A 17,239-nucleotide genomic window follows, 5' to 3' on the forward strand; every position below is an offset into this window, starting at 1 on the left:
AATGACCCAGGGCTTTGCAAATGGGAATTAAGTCTAATTCCCACAACAGCTTAGCCAGTGATAGGCCCCTCACCCAGCCACCCAGAATCTATTCTGGGTGAAGGGATGAGCTTGGAGGGGACTCGTGTCACCATTGATGATGGCAGCTGCTGTCAGAGGCTGATGACCAGCTCTTTCCCCTGGGATTAATATGCAGATTGGATCCACTATGCCAGTCTCCCCAATGCCTCACCCTCCCGGCATGGCTGACGAGAGGCCAGGTGTGAGACTGCGTCACTCCCCACTCTTTGCCCCTGCAGATCCTACCTGCATGCGGATTCTGCATGCAGCTCGGATCACCTCCTCCACTACACCGCCAACCAGCCCCTTGCTTCTCCCAGGAGACCCACATAAATTGGTTCTGTGGGTTGTGCCTGGGGCCCCGTTCAATGTCCTCCACCTTGACGCATCCCTTTTGTTGACTTTGCTAATTCCGCAGGGCTACCAGGAAGCCAAAGGCGGTACAGCTCTCGGCAATTAGCAGCGAATGGTGATGGCTTCACCTTAGCAACACTTAAAACTCCCGTGTTTTTATGTACTGCCCTGAGGTGGTTCTCTGAGAGCCACTTACGTTTTACATTAATGTCACTTCTAGGAAGGAAACAACAATCTAAAATGTTGTAAAGCTTCATTCCGCCCTGAGGTTCAGTGGCGTCCCATGATCACCTGGGATATTTAAGGGCAAGACAGGATTGTAGCCAAAGGCGTCCAAGCACTGCGCTCAAAAAAGCCACCCTTCCTTACCTTGCAATAAAAATAGGGGACACCTTCAAAGATGTGCCGCCAAGCATCTTCATCCTTGTTCTCTCGATGTGGGCTAGAGCCGGTAGGATTCGTTGGGATTACATGAATCTCCAGCTCGGCTAAGCTTGATGAACTGGCACAGTGCGGATGGCAAAAGCAGTGACTGTATGTCCCAGAATAGTGACTGTGGCTATTAGCTCTTTGTGCTGGGAGCTTTCTCTTTTCATTACGTCTGAATATCGTAACTGAGATTGATTACCCTAAAGTGGGTTGAGGTTGATGAGATTACTCTGACATAGAGAACAAATGTCGAGTCAGAGAAAGAGGATGAAAAATTGGGTTGATAAAGTTGGATTGGTAGCTTGTTGCGGCAGTAATTGAAGTGCCTTGTTGTTGCCGTATTGTGATGGGCTTGGATAAAATATGGGCCCTCTTGTCTAGATCACACTTTTGAACAATAGCAAACTAAAAATAAAAAGGAGGCACATAGACGCCTTCATTCCAGTATTTGTTAAGGACACGTTCTAGTCTTGGCTGTCAATGTAGATTCTTGAAAGGCTGTAATAAAAAAATATCTCCATTGTGTTTTGACAGCAGGAAAGCAGGTTGTCTCACCCCTTCAGAAAAGCAAGATGTATCATCTATATACATCCATGCTATTTTCAGATTCTCACATGTGAAAAATCAGTTTATGTTAACAGTGAATCTTCTGCACATATACTCAGAAGTTCAGCCTCAATGAAACTAACAGCACTCATGCCCAAGTAAATACCTGCATAGGAATGTACCGTAAGCATTTTAAAACACCACTGTACGTAGTACATTATGAGTGTCGAGGACAAGGAGCAAACAGGGACACATTCAGCTGCCTTATTAGTCCCTGTCTACAATCTGATGCCTGCAAACTAAAAGAATTGTGGGTGTTGAAGTATGAGTTTGGCCAAAATGTGCTTTTGTGGTCACCAGTTTAAAAAAAACCTGAAGTCTGCAGTGGAGCATTTAAGGCAAACAAGCAGCCCTGTTGACAGTTCTGTGGTACTGACATGTCACCCCTCCTTTGTTTTCTGGCCACAAGGCAACAAATTTCTATGCCCACCATGAATCCCCCTCATGCGGAGAGGCCACCCTGTGACTGAGACCTTTCAACCACCCCTTGACCAGAGGGGAGCCTCATTTCAAAGTGTGCTCAGTAAAGACCAAACTTTCACAACTGTCAGCTCTAGCGCTCATTTATTCAGGGGTGATAGCAGCGGTGGAGCCCATATTTCCACCCCTGGAGGTCAGCCTGCAGTAGCTCTCGCCACTGCCTGTGGACCACAGCTCCCAGAAACCCCCAGGAGCAGTCCTTTTGCATCTATCCATCTGTGCTGCGTGGGGTTTTTTTTTGGGGGGGGGGGAGGTGAGGAGGTGACAGGAGCAGCCTGTGCGTATGTCTGACATGCTTGCAAGTTGCACAATGTGGGTGTGGTGTGTGGCACAAGGTGAGCTATGGTGTTACGTGTGCATTTGTTTGTGGCTGTGTGGTTGGTGGAGCATGTGGTGGGTGCCTGGGGAATGTGATGTTCAATGTGTGCTGATTGGACTGCCACCTGCTTGGGATGCCATCTGTGCTCTGCCCCCGGGTTTGTTTGTATCGGCATTGCCGAGCCGCTTCCCGTGAGCTATCCCTGTGCAACCTTGCAGTTCATACACACCTGGTGCCAACAGGTAGGGATGCTGGCTGAGATGGTTCTGTGGTTTGAGGGCTTATCTTCCATTTGTGGGATGTGATCCATGAGAGGCAGTCAAGTACAATATTCCTTGTAATGCTAGAGGGGACATGTGAGGGAATGTTTGGTCCAGCCAGTCAAAACTTCCTGTTCCTCCTGGCTGGAGCATCCTTCCTTTTGCATGTGATAGAAGGTGGGCGTGACCTAACCTGTCCAGGTAACAAAAGGACAAGTCACGCAGCACCCTTCCTTCTTTTTGATTTCCTTCTTTGTTTGACCAGCTTTTAACTAGGACTGCTCTGCCAGCTCTCAGATAGCAGAAGCACTGAGATTATTCCCCCGTATGGGGTAGATCCACATGTACATATTTGTAACTAAGTCTGCCTTCAGGAATCCAACTGTGAACTGATGTGAGTGAACTTCTTTTATTGATTTTGAATAAGATTGTGGTGTCTTTATTCTTTTAAGAGGGATTCAAGGGTACTTACTAGGAACGTACAATTCAATCTGAGACAGACTGAATTGTATAAGAGCGAGAGGCTCACACGAGCCTGCAACCAGCTATCTGCTGTGCATGTAAAAAGGGGAATGTAACTCTGCTAAGAAAAGGAACTTGCTAGCGCAAGTTAGGAAGGATATTAATAAATAATATATCCTCTCCTGCCACCCTGAATATTCCCACACCATTTGCCCTTACCAGAGCTTCCTGAATGGACATACTTCAAGTTGGCTTAACTTAAGCTGGTGTAACTTGCATCACCTTCCTGTGTTTAGGGACTCAGCTAGATTGGTAAAGAATAAAATGCTTTATATGCACTATAACACTGTGACACCAGATGGCGATATGGAGTCCCACCTTTTGCCAATGGGCCTTCCCTTTATGAAGTTTACAACGCGTTTAACTGAATCTCTTTTTTTTTATGTGTCTAGATCCAGCCCAGGATTACAGTGTTAGGAAGGAAGGAAGAGAAAGAAAGGGTTGAAGAAATGTCGGTGACTATGAGTGCAGCAAAAGGTCACACTTAAAACGTTTCAGGCAATTTATTAACCCTAAACTTCACAGCTCTTCGTGACACCAAGTTTGCCAGCTTCCTTTTCTCAAGAATCATTCAAACATTATTCAGGTAGCTATATTTTCCCTATTTCTTTTAGACCACTGTCTTCCAAAGTGGGTGATAGCGCCCTCTTGGGGGGGCACTGGAACAATCCAGGGGGGCGCTGGTAGCCCTGGGTGTAATTGGGGGATGTTGAGAGAGAGAAAGGGTTGTTGAGAGAGAGAAAGAAAGATAATTTTGTAAAACCGTTCATACGTGTTTCGCCAGTTGTTTAATTATGCTTACTGATGTAACATAGAGTTAAAGTCATCGTGATTACTTTATTTTTCAAATAAACACACAAAATGCCAGGTGTAACCGATCAATGGTCAAATCTGCCGACGCAAATTTGTCACTGCATCTTTCTGTTTGTTAGCTTACAGAAGGTAACTTTCGGGGGGGGGGGTTCTGAGTAATCTTTTCTTTTCTTTTCTTTTCTGAAAAGGGGGCACTAGGCCAAATAAATTTGAGAACCGCTGTTTGGATACTATAAGTGATATGTTTAGCCAGCCACGTCCTGAAACAAACGTGAAGAAACAATTTGGAAATGCTGTTTTTATCTATGCCTCTGTTTGGACTCTCACTGGCCGTTGGACAATGGACCACTGTCCTCTGTCTGTTTAATCTAATAGGGCTTGTGTCTGGAAATGCACCAGTATAATAGAACAGTTTGAACTACCAGCGATCCAAGAGCTCAATTTCTCCCAGAACTTGTTCAAATCAAGTATACTCCATGCAAAGTTAAGTAGGTGTGATTGTCTTGAATTTAACAGTAAGCAGATAATCACTGTGTGTCAGGGTGTTTGGGTTGTGAATAGTTAAGCTATGTGTGCCAATTGTGTCTAGACCAAACTTTTAAATTACACAGCGCTGTGTGCCCTGTCGCTTTACTTTGTGTAAAGAAATATGTTTCACTAGCAATTGGTGGAACTTGTGGTGCTCTTGTGCAACATAATTCATGCTTTCACTGATTGCCTTCATTCTCTCTCTTTATAATACCCCCCATTCTTCTCTTTGTATTGAGGGCATGTAAGAATCACTGCAGCAAATCTGCAAACAGAGTATTCCAAGGAAAATCACTGCCCACTTGTCTTAGAAAGAGTACAAAAAGTACAAGCTGTGGGCAATCACTGCTCTGCTATGCTGTGCATTGTGCCAATGCTAGCATAAGCTACCAAATTCCCCTCCCCAAAACGCCTGTGGGACCAATGTAAAATAAAGAAAACAATGTATTTATTCATTTCCAGTCTTGTGAGAGCTTGATATTCAGAACCAAAGATGGGGGTATCTTGAACCTGGTATGGAAAAAGAATTTGGCACCGCAGGGATCTCTTCCTTCCCTCTTTAAAGAAAGAATATGCTTCTAGTCCACATGGTTGCAGAAATAAATCATAAATGTGCGAACAGTTTCCTCTGAAAAGTCAGAACAGGGAATTTAGAAGAGGCTTCCACTGTGCAGGAATAAAGAGAATGTTTGTTCTGCATGGTCCCCTGTCCCTTCTAGAGGAGCTTAATTCATGTCTTCATGCTGTCCCAATTCTCCAGAACCCCTTTCGTTTATTTTCATTCACCAGCAAAAATTTGTCCCAGCATTTTGAATTCCAAGAAAATCCAATATTTCATTTATAATTAGCTAGGCAAACTTTATTTATCCATGCAAACATCCACGGCGTGTGCAATTTATTTTAACTTGTAAAATTGTACCAGGGGGCAAATGCAGCCTTGTTCATATCTTCCATCAGGGCCAGCCCACCCATGATGCAAAGTGAAGCAATCGCTTCAGGTGGCAAGATCCACAGGGGCTGTAGATCTTTATCCCTCCCCTTTGGGCCAACCCTGCCTTGCACCCTATTTTCCTGTGTCCTTTGCTGCATTTTAAACATGTCTGCCCGATGTCCATGGGAAGGACGCAACTGCCTTCTGTTCACACACAAACCTGTCAGCAGCAGTATGAAAATGTTATACACAGTCAATCTGCTACCTTTGTTGTTATTATTACCTGCATATATGTCTGTACCTATAATATCCCGTACAGTCTGAGTCATTGGACTGAAGCCAATTCTCTTCACAACAGGTGCAGTGAAAGAGGCCTGGAAATGTTTCAACAGCGGGCATGAAGAACAGCAAACACGCCAGTCATTATCAGCCAAATAATTTTGTTTTAGGGAAATTAAAACTGTACACTGTGGCAATCTGAGTATACGTGGCCTGCATTTGTGCCTTCCCACATCACTGAGGCTCCTGTCCTATGCCTAGTCAGGTACTCAAATTACCTTTGATTTAAGCATCATTGGATTTTAAATCTCTTAGTAACCTGCCTCGGGACGTTATGATAAATGTTAGATAAGAAATGCATTAAGTAAAATCAGTCACAAGGAAGGGCGTTTTGTTTTCTTTGGACATTATTTCCTTTTTTTTAAATGATTTTCTTCTTAAACAACAACACAGCATTTATTTATTTATTTTTATTGTCAAACCTCACCTGAGCACAAGCCCTTTCTTTCAAGTACGGAGCATCCATTTTTAGAAAAAAAAGCCGAGCATCCATTTTTAGAAAAGTTTTCAGCGCATCATTTCCGAGCCAAGATAGCTTCAACTAGGTTTATATAATTCCATGCTTGTTTGTTTTCACACTGCTTGTGTGAACACAGCCTCTTCTAATAGTCCTATCTATTTAAAGTGACCTAATTATCCAAATGCTCTAGATGTCCCCCCAGGCCATTCAGGTTAATGGGAGTTTCTCTGCATAGCAATTGTCACTTTCCATTGTTATCTCTCGCCAGGTTTTTAAAGGTGACACTTGGAATCACCTCCTAGTTCTCTGGTTCCATGTTGTAATAGGTGACTTTTACTGCCCCCCCCAATTTCCCCCCCTTACTGTTTTTAGCAATGTTTTTTATTCAGATTGCCTGCTTAGTACCTAACAATTAACTTTGCTATAGAAAGGAGATTGCGGCTAGGAACCAGGAAGAATGTTCTGTGACAATAAAAGAAGTTGGACAGTGGAAGAGACTCCCACAAAAGGTGATGGATTCTCCTTCCTTGGAGGTTTTTAGAGATTGATTTAGTTGAGATTCTTGCATCCTAGGGACTAGAATTACATGACCCTCAGGGGTTCCTTCCAGCTCTACGGTTCTATGATTCAAAGAACTGCCAAGTTTTTAATGAAGTATTTTTAAAATATTTCTGAAGAAGTGTGCACGCACACGAAAGCTCATACCAAGAACAAACTTAGTTGGTCTCTAAGGTGCTACAGGAAGGAATTTTTTTTATTTTTAAAAGTATTATTGCTGTCGTTAAAATTGGCTAGGATGCCTAAACCAGTCCGCTGCTTAGTAGGAAACAGGGTGGAACAAGTGGGAACAACAACAAAAAGTTGCAGTGTGGAGTGTCCCTGTTTTCCTGTTGCCAGTCAGTCAGCAACCCTTTCCTCCACGACACTCCATTCCATTTTCTCCACCTGCCCAGTTTTCCATTTCCCCCTCCAACAATCTGCCAGCATTCTGCGGCCGCTGAGCACGCTCAGTCCGAAAAGGTCCTCCTCTACAGATGCTTTGTATTTCTGCAAACCTTGGGATTCCGCTAGGCCCGGTGCTTCTTGGCATGGATGTTGCCCTTTTGGCCACATAAGAATCAGCATTCATCTCTGAACTTTGATCAGGAGCTTTAACCATTCGAGATAATATGATCGCTTCGCCACCTTCATGCAGGTGTCTACCAGTATTCTTGCCTGCGGACATGGGGCTTAGAAAGCTTTTATCCATTGTTGGCTTCGTGACATTTCAGTAACATAAGTTATATTTTACGACAACATAAATTCCTTCTATTGTTTGCCATTTTTATATATGTATGCGTTTGTTTTATGGTTCCTTGGGGCTAACCGTCATTTGGAGCTTTATTTTAGTATTTTGAAACCCGCTTGGAGTGGGAAGGGGAAGGAGGGCCTCCGAGGGGCAGAGACGGCGATGACCTCAATTCCATCTTATTCACACAGAACCAAAGCACAGAAGAGGCAGCCCCGCTTCTGTTAGCGTCGTCGGAAAAGTTCTGCGGCGTGAATAATGATACATTTTCATCCTGTAATTTCTACCGACTCTCCAAATCAAAAAGTTAATAAAGTGAAGGGTGTGTGAAAATGGCTGTTAAAAGAAAAAAAAAATGACAGGAACAGGTAAGTAAAGGTTAAGATGAAATGTTAATGATGATGATTTCCCCCTGTAGCATTTTAGCTCCTGTCGATTGGGCTTTAATAACAATGAAAAAAAGAAAAAGCCACCAAGCTTGCTCCTGCTTTCGAAAGAACGAATACTTCCTACTGGTTCCCTGCATAGAAAAGCCGCAGCAGAGTTTTTATCACCATGAGCAAGAGGCGCCACTTCTTCTTTTTTTCCTGCGCAGATATTAAGGAGAGGCAGTCAGAGTGGAAAGAGGGGGTTGGGGAGGATAGTGGAAAACAAATTGCGCTACTGGAAACCTCATGAACGTCTAAAACAGTTGTGTCTTCGTTCTCTTCTCTATTGTTTCCTGAGCTCTGTCATTTGAATAACCTGTAACCCTTTCTCCATTTCAATCTTGCAGGAAGGCGGGTGAAGTATATTGAAGAGATAAGCCCCCCCGTTATATATAAACACAAAGTTTTCATTGTAGGGGAATGTGTAAATAGCTCGAAGCACACAAAATTCCCTTGTTCAAACAGAAATAGTAAAATAATGTTTCTTTCATCTTCTCCCATAGCCTCTAAATTTTAAAATTACTCAGCATGCTCTTTGTTATTTACTCAGTTTTGCATGGATTTAAATTTCCACAGATTCAGCGGCGGGAACACTTCAAGAAGCGTTAGAAGGGTATTTGATTCAAAGCGGAAGTTCCGCTTAGCAACATGTCGAGCCAATTTTCAAAAGTGGCACGGAAGAGCCCACCCCCTCCCCTTTATTTTTACATTACATATTTATACTTTGTCATATTGCAATAAATATTTATATCTGACTTGTTGGCATCCCTCTGTCTTGGGAGACAATGGAGGAATGTGCCTTCAGGAGTGAGGTCAAACCATTGGAGAGTTACAGCACCTGTAGAGACCGATAAGGGAGAGACATATTTTGTTGAAGATGGGGCAGATGAAGGTGTCCGGTTGTGCTGCTGAAGATGCACCACGGCGTTTCTTCTCTCTGCGCTCCTCCCAGTGGTCATTCCTCCTCTGGTCAGTGCTATGGATGCATGACCTGTCTGTCTCCAGGCACTGAGGTCATCTGCAAGGGATTCTTACATGGTGGGTGGATGTTGTCGCGTTTGCAGACATCAGTGGGCCAACTCCCCATAGAGCACATCCTTGGGGATCCTGCCCAGGGGCGTCGCTAGGGGGTGCGGTGGGGGCGGCACGCCCCCGGGCGACAGGGGCGACAAGCGGCGGGCGGGGGCAACAAGCGGCGCCCCTCCCGCCACTCCCCATGCAACGCTGGTCACCCTGGGAGCAGCAGCGCTGCACGGACGGGGTGCTCCCTCAGCCGTGCGCTGCTGCTCCTGGGGCAACAGAGCGAACGGCGGCACGTGGGGGTGACAAGAGGCAGCCCCTCCCACCATTCCCACGCGCTGCCGCTCCCTCCATCACCCTAGGAGCGGCAGCGCACGGCCCAACGACGGAGTGCGCCTGCACGACATTTCGCGCAGGCGCACTCTGTCGTCGGACCGTCGCTTCCACAGCCTCCTTTTGAGCCGCAGAGCTTAAAAGCGAGCTCTTCGGCTTAAAAGAGGGCTGCAGAAGCGGCGGCGGCACTCCCGGACATGCCCTGGGTGCGGAGCGTCATGACGTCACAATGTGATGTCACGACACCCCGCCCCTGGGGCGTTTCCTTTGCCGCCCCGGGTACCGCGGAGCCTTACTCCGCCACTGATCCTGCCATCTTCCGTTCTGTGTACATGACCAAGCCAGCATAGACGCCGCTGAGACAGGAGTGCAAACTTGCTGGGAATGTGGGCTTGGGAGAGCACACCAAGCCATTTATGTAAGTAACACAGAGACATTAATTCATCCTAAGATAAAAGTGCTATTCACATAGAACAGCAATGGTATACAACGGAGGTGAAAACAGGGCAGCACAGCTTTGGGACTTTTTTCAGAGCAGGTATGATGATATCATCTGCCAGAGTAACAAGGTAGTTGACAGGTTTTTCTTGCTCTTGCAAATGAATAAGGTAAGAATGAGGCTTTCAAGTTTTAATGCTGTTTGAGTCATAATAGCGTCGGAGAACAAGGACAGCTTACTCTTCTCTGATAAGTCAGCTGATCCTTAAAAAAAGGGGGTATTATGTGATGTACTACAGCTCTTGTAGTGGGGATTGGCATTTAAAAGAGGGAAGACACTCGCCGCATAAACGTGGCTTCCACCCGAAGCAAAGGGTCGAATCCACCTAACTCATATTCACTGCAGACTAATTGAAAGGAATAAAGTTAAGTGAGTCATGAATAGTTTAAGTCCATTGATTTCATTGAGAGCATGACTGAGTTGGATGCAACCTATAAAGAAAATGGGGGGAAGCTGTTATGTATTTAGTGGTCTGTGTTTGCCTGAGCTTGAGTCTGGGCTAAGGATTCTGAGCCCCCGTGTTCTGATTCAATACATGATAGCCAATCACAGAACATTTCAGGATTTGGGCCTCTGCCATTGGCCCTTAAACTCAGAGTCATGATTCGCAGCTTGGAAGTTTAGACAGCCAATCATGTTGGGAGTGGGAGTGGCCCAAGCCTTCAGAAATGTATATAATTAGTTGCTTTGCCCCTGTTCCCCAGTTCTGTTCATTCGATAAAGCTTCTTGCTGTTATCACTGTGTCGTGCCTCATGGGAACCCACCTACACTTCAGCAGCCACCTTCTCTGAAGCATGGTGGAGCAAAGGCATGAACATGGACTTTGGCATCCTGTTTTCACATGGACCAACCAGTTACCTATTGGAAACCAGCAAGCAGGACCCATGTGCAACAGAACTCTCCTTTCCTGTGATTCCCAGCAACTCATTTAGATGCATACAGCCTCTGACAGTGGCTGGTAGTCATTGGTAGTCTGATCCTCCAAGAATTTCTATAACCTTTTCCTAAAACCGTCCCAAGGTTTAAGCAGTGCCAGAGTTAGGACTTGTGTCCGTAGGCCTGGAGAAGCATTTCCTTCCATGTAACAGGAAAACCAACACCTGCTCCTGGATGGATGGATGGGTGTCTTTACTGTACACCTTTAGGTGCCAGGCAAAAATATTCCTCTTTAACAAGGCCTTTGGTTGAATTGTCATCCAATGCCCTTTTAAATGTGGATTTCTTTTTTGGGGGGGGGTGTTATTTGGTTATTTCTGTTTTTATTTTGATTATGCATTCTGTGTTTTTATATTGCGATTTTATCCTGTGAACCACCCTGAGACCTGCGGGCATAGGGCGGTATATAAATTTAATAAATAAAATAAAATAAATGCCTTTACTCTTTGAAATACGCAGTGTGCATCTTCAGAAGCCACGATAATTTGGGCTTCACCCATTGCTTTACATTTAAAGTAAATGACTTCTCCCCAAAACTCCTGGGAACTGTAGTTTACCTGTCACAGAGCTACAATTCCCAGCACCCTACTAACTACCAAGATTCTTTGGTGGAAGCTATGTGCTTTAAATGCATGGTATGCAGTAAAGTTTAACACCCAGAAAAGTTTTATGAGTTTTAATTTGCTTTGGTCTACCCTACTGCAGTTATAACTTTCTGTATGTTTTAAATTATTGTTGTGAATTGTTTAGTGATAAAAGTTGTTGTTTTATCCTTTTGGAAACCACTCTGAGGTTTGTTTCAACAATCAAGTGGTATATAAATTTTGTGAAATAAATAGGAGGAGTTATATCCGTGTATATAGATAGAAACACAGGGTGTTTGCTTCCAGAGTGACTTCTGACCTACCAAGTCTAGTGTACATCCTAAGATGAAGTATCTTAGAATTTAACTCAAGAGTGTTCTGGAATATTGGCCAGGATTAAGGAACAGATCAGTCACAAGCACCATAATTTCTAGTTAAGATAGATGGCAGCAGCAGCAGGATCCTGTCAGATTCTGCTATAATTCACTTTAGGTTGAATTAGTGAAGGGCTTTAATGATGTAACTGAAAGACCAGCTGAGGTGGTAGTGCACATCCATGCTTTTCTGTGTTTTTCTGTGCTATGCCCAACATGTGACCCAAATCAGCTTTGGGGCCACAAGCATTAACACACTTACACCAGGGAGAAAGTCCCACTGGAGGCAATGGGACATAGTTCTCAGTAAGCATGTATAGGATTGCACTCTTAGGCCACAACCCGCTTACCTGAAAGTAAGCACCAGTGAATTCAATAGGATTTACCATCAAATAGATAGTTAGGTTCAAATCCCCATGCCGGGGTAAGCTCCCGTTGCCCGGTCCCTGCTCCTGCCAACCTAGCAGTTCGAAAGCATGCAGTGCAAGTAGATAAATAGGTACCGCTCTGGCGGGAAGGTAAACGGCGTTTCCGTGCGCGGCTCTGGTTCACCAGAAGCGGGTTAGTCATGCTGGCCACATGACCCGGAAGCTGTACACCGGCTCCCTCGGCCAGTAAAGTGAGATGAGCGCCGCAACCCCAGAGTCGTCCGTGACTGGACTTAACAGTCAACGGTACCTTTACCTTTACGTTTAGATAGTTAGGATTGTAATTTATTTTCCCTTTACATCAACAGGCTGGTCTAATAAACTGATACCATCCCAACGAAGTTAGCAGCTGTGGGATTGCTATTCTTTCTCGTTTTTATAAGTTGCGTCCATTTCATCCAGAATCTCCACCAGCTCATTCCTTGTCTTTGTTGGGTGTGTGCACTCCCAGCAGACACAGCTGTGGGATTGCAGTAGAAGCAAAGAACGCATTCCAAACATAGTGCCGCTGGATTCAGCCACTTATAAAACGAGAAAAAGAGGCACCTGTTTAATTATTTTATTAGGTATAGATTTAAAGGTAAAAGGTAAGGTAAACAACCCCTGGGCGGTTAAGTCCAGTCAAAGGCGACTATGGGGTTGCGGCGCTCATCTAGCCGAGGGAGCTGGCGTTTCTCCACAGGCAGCTTTCTGGGTCATGTGGCCAGCATGACTAAACTGCTTCTGGCACAACAGGACACTGTGACGGAAGCCAGAATGCACAGAAACGCCGTTTACTTCCCGCCGCAGTGGTACCTACTTATCTACTTGCACTGGCGTGCTTTCGAACTGCTAGGTTGGCAGGAGCTGGGATCACCCTGTCACAGGGATTCGAACTGCCAACCTTCTGATCGACAAGCCCAAGAGGTTCAGTGGTTTAGACCACAGCACCATCCGCTCCCTAGATATACTGTAAATGTAAGTGCCCATCAGTAACTTGCAATGCCATATTGTACATCAGTGGCAACTAGAACACACAGCACTGTCTAACTCAACCCCACTTGCAAGCTGCTTCTGAAATCTTTATTTGGGCTTCCTTTCCCCCGCATGCATAAAACAACATTTCTTTAGAAAAGCTATCAGAAGTACATTACTAATCTGCTGTTGCGGGGTGGGGTGGGGGACCATACAGTCAGAAACTAAACTCCAAATTGGTATATGCCCAAACAAAATATTTTAAAAAAGCAGCACACACTCACATCCCGTGAGTGTATATTTATGTGTGTGTGTACACACACACACACACACACACACACACACTATATATGCTAACATAAAAGTTAGAAACTTTTGTAGTTTTTAAAGAAATTATCATGCCATATATTACAGAATCCTCTTGGGTGGTCTGTGTTGTATATATAAGCATAGCTTTATATGCTGTACATTATCCTAAATTATAACCTAGAGCGCTAGACAGTATCTGCATTTTATTTTCACTGTGTTGTGGTGTGAAGAATAATCAACGTACGTATATTCATGGCAGCCTCAACTCTATTAAAGCTGTCATATATATTTTATTCTGGCTCACTACTTCCACTCTTGCTACAATGGAATTTTTTTTAAGAGAGAGAGAGAAAGAGAGATTCAGAGATTTTGACAGTAATGTGGCTTTTATTAATTTACTAGTGAAATACCTGTCGTTATAACAGGGTGTGGGGGGGTAAAACGGGGCCTGTATATTGCAGGGACCTGGTGTGTGTGTACATTTGCACTCAAGCAGTACAACTCTATGTCTCCCAGCTTTTATCCTTCATACATACCGTATTTTCCGGCGTATAAGACGGCTGGGCGTATAAGACGACCCCCAACTTTTCCAGTTAAAATATAGAGTTTGAGATATACTCGACCGCAGATTCTCCACCCGGCGTATAAGACGACCCCCGACTTTTGAGAAGATTTTCCTGGATTAAAAAGTAGTCTTATACGCTAGAATATACAGTATGTCCTAGGTTATCTGCTAACAAGAATGATGGCAGCGGGGGGTTAGACAGAAGATGCCGAACTATAATTTCCGGAAGTAATGCAAAATCCCATGACCGAAATGGTTGCACCTAGCCCCCCGCAGTTCCACTAGCACAAAGGAGAAGCTGTTTAGTTATATTAAGTTAAGCTCCTTGGAACTTTGAGGAAATGGTTTTAAAAGGTGGCCACATCCAAATCTTATTCCACATACCGGTATCTTTAACTAATTGGCATACCAAATCCTCTTCCCATGATAGCCTTAAAGAATGTGAGCTGCCTAATGATTCTTTCAATAATAACTTATACAGTCGTACGGAACCTGTTCCAGAAGTCCGTTCAACTTCCAAAATGTTCAAAAACCCAAATCGCGGCTTCCGATTGGCTGCAGGAAGTTCCTGCAGCCAATCAGAAGCTGCAAAAAGCCCCGTCAGACGTTCAGGTTCCGAAAGAATGTTCACAAACCAGAACAATCGCTTCCAGGTTTGCAGCGTTCGAGAGCCAAAGCTTTATTTGTTATAATTGTGATGATTATGGCGTACAGCTGATGAGAACCCCAAATTAACAATTTCAACTCTGGGGTTTTCATCAGCTGTAGACCATAATCATCACAATCATAACAAACAGAGGCTTGACATATCTCGCTTTGTATGTCATGAGTCTATCTTATATATTAAACTCCAGTAGCTAATGAAAACAATTGCTTACATAAATGGACTTTTCCACGATATTCTAATTTTTCGAGTTTCCCCTGTATATGGGAACAAAGACTGATACATAGAAAAGTACTTTTACCACTTTGAGCAACTTGTGCCATGAATGGATGCATAGATCAATCACAGCAAAAATTGGTCCACCATCTTGATTCAAAATGGTTCCCAGCGTCTAAACATCGACAAAGACTGCCAGCCCAACATCAGGAATCCTCAGGCTAAGTTTGGTGAAGATATCTTGAGAGGCAGTCAAAGCTATGGCAAAAAAGAAAGAAAATGAGCAAAGTCACACCAGAGTTATGTTTGGGTCCACCATCTTGATTTAAAATGATAGCTGGCATCCAAGCATCAATAAAGATCATTGCCCCCGTTTTGGAAGACCTCACGTCAAGTTTGCCAATCTCAAGAGGGGGTTAAATCTATAACAAAGAAACGGAAAAACCATCTTCCAACATTTATGGTAGATAGAAGAAGCCTGTTAAGTCACGATGCTAACTGATATAAATATTTTATATTCAATAATATAGCTCCTTATAATATTACTAATGCAGGATCTTATTTGCTTTAATGGTTACAGTAAACCAGAGGTTTTCAACCTTTTTGAGTGCACGGCTCCCTTGACCAACTACTGTACCTTCTTTCTGTGGCACCCCTGTGGGGCTCAGGAGTCCAGGTGTGTCACCCCTTGCCTGCAGAGCTGGCAGCCCATCACCCTTTTTCGAACACCCTCCCTTGTTGAGTGTTCCTTCAGCCTCATCTCCCTTCTCCTTGGGAGTCCTCAGGGCAGCCCCCCCTGCCCCAAAGAGAGGTGCCTCCTCACACTGCCCCACATGGGCCTGGGAAGCACCCCGTGGCCAGCCCCAGAGACACCATTTGCCTGGGGAGCTTGTAGCTGGGGCTGCTGCAACAAACAGCTCTGCAAGCCTTTGGGAGGTAGAGACGCAAGAGGGCATCAGAGGAGAGAAGGAAGGAAAGAGGGACAGATGCCAGTGTTGCCCGAGGCAGCTAAAAAAGCCAATGCAATTCTGGGCTGCATCAATAGGAGTATAGCGTCTAGATCAAGGGAGGTAATAGTACCACTATATTCTGCTCTGGTCAGACCTCACCTGGAATACTGTGTCCAGTTCTGGGCACCACAGTTCAAGAAGGATACTGACAAGCTGGAACGTGTCCAGAAGAGGGCAACCAAAATGGTCAAAGGCCTGGAAATGATGCCTTATGAGGAACGGCTTAGGGAGCTGGGTATGTTTAGCCTGGAGAAGAGAAGGCTAAGGGGTGATATGATAGCCATGTTCAAATATATAAAAGGATGTCATATAGAGGAGGGTGAAAGGTTGTTTTCTGCTGCTCCAGAGAAGCGGACACGGGGCAATGGATTCAAACTACAAGAAAGAAGATTCCACCTAAACATTAGGAAGAACTTCCTGACAGTGAGAGCTGTTCGGCAGTGGAATTTGCTACCAAGGAGTGTGGTGGAGTCTCCTTCTTTGGAGGTCTTTAAGCGGAGGCTTGACAGCCATCTGTCAGGAAAGCTTTGACGGTGTTTCCTGCTTGGCAGGGGGTTGGACTGGATGGCTCTTGTGGTCTCTTCCAACTCTATGATTCTATGATTCTACAATTCTGCAACCCCTGACTATCATTCAAGGCACCCCTGGGTGCCACAGCACACTGGTTGAAAACCACTGCAGTAAACCTTGCTGTGATGTTTTATACAGTATTTTGTGCTATCCCATGGTGTCAAGTTAGAAAGCAACATTTTCAGAACCAAATAAAATACGACTACAAAATTAGTGTTTCGCTAAAATTACTCGGCACGTGAGTCCAGGACTCAAAGGTTTACACTGACTGCCCACACTAGGCCTCTGCTCTCAAACATTCAGAAAAACTCGTGCTCTAACCATTATGAACTTCCTCTGCTGATGGTGCTTCCATCATCTGCATAAATGCGGGTGATCAATCTATTCCACCACCGAAGCTTCAAACACAGAGCCTATCTGTATGGATAGCATTTTGCTCCCCTTGCAGCTATATTAACAGAACACAAAAAAACTAATTGTAAATCTTGTGGGTTTGTTTTAGAATCTTCTCTTGCAGAACAGTTTGTATGATTTACAGATCACTGCATCTAGGGTGAGAGAGTGCCTATATTCCATTAGAATATAACATTTAAAGAACAGTGAAATTGTAAGCTGTGTTGACTGCATTTATATCCAACCTTTCCTCCAGATCGCTCAATGCGATAGAATGGCTGCCCTCCCCCCATATTATCCTTCTTTACAACAACCCTGTGAAGAAATCTAAACTGAGAGGCGGTGATTGGCTCAAGGTAGTGAACTTCATGGGTGAGTGAGGATCTGAACTTGGGCTTCCTCAGTCTCAGTCAGTATTATACTGGTGGCTGCTGCCTTCTGGGGCTAATGGAGTGAAGAACACAGCTGGGCAGCTAACAGCAGCTGGATCTAAGGATAGGCTGGCCAATGTTTCCCAAACTTGGGTCTCCAGCTGCTTTTGGACTACAACTTCCAGAATCCCTAGC

This window comes from Lacerta agilis, chromosome 7 (genome assembly GCF_009819535.1).
Source record: "Lacerta agilis isolate rLacAgi1 chromosome 7, rLacAgi1.pri, whole genome shotgun sequence".
NCBI classification, from domain to species: Eukaryota; Metazoa; Chordata; class Lepidosauria; order Squamata; family Lacertidae; genus Lacerta; species Lacerta agilis.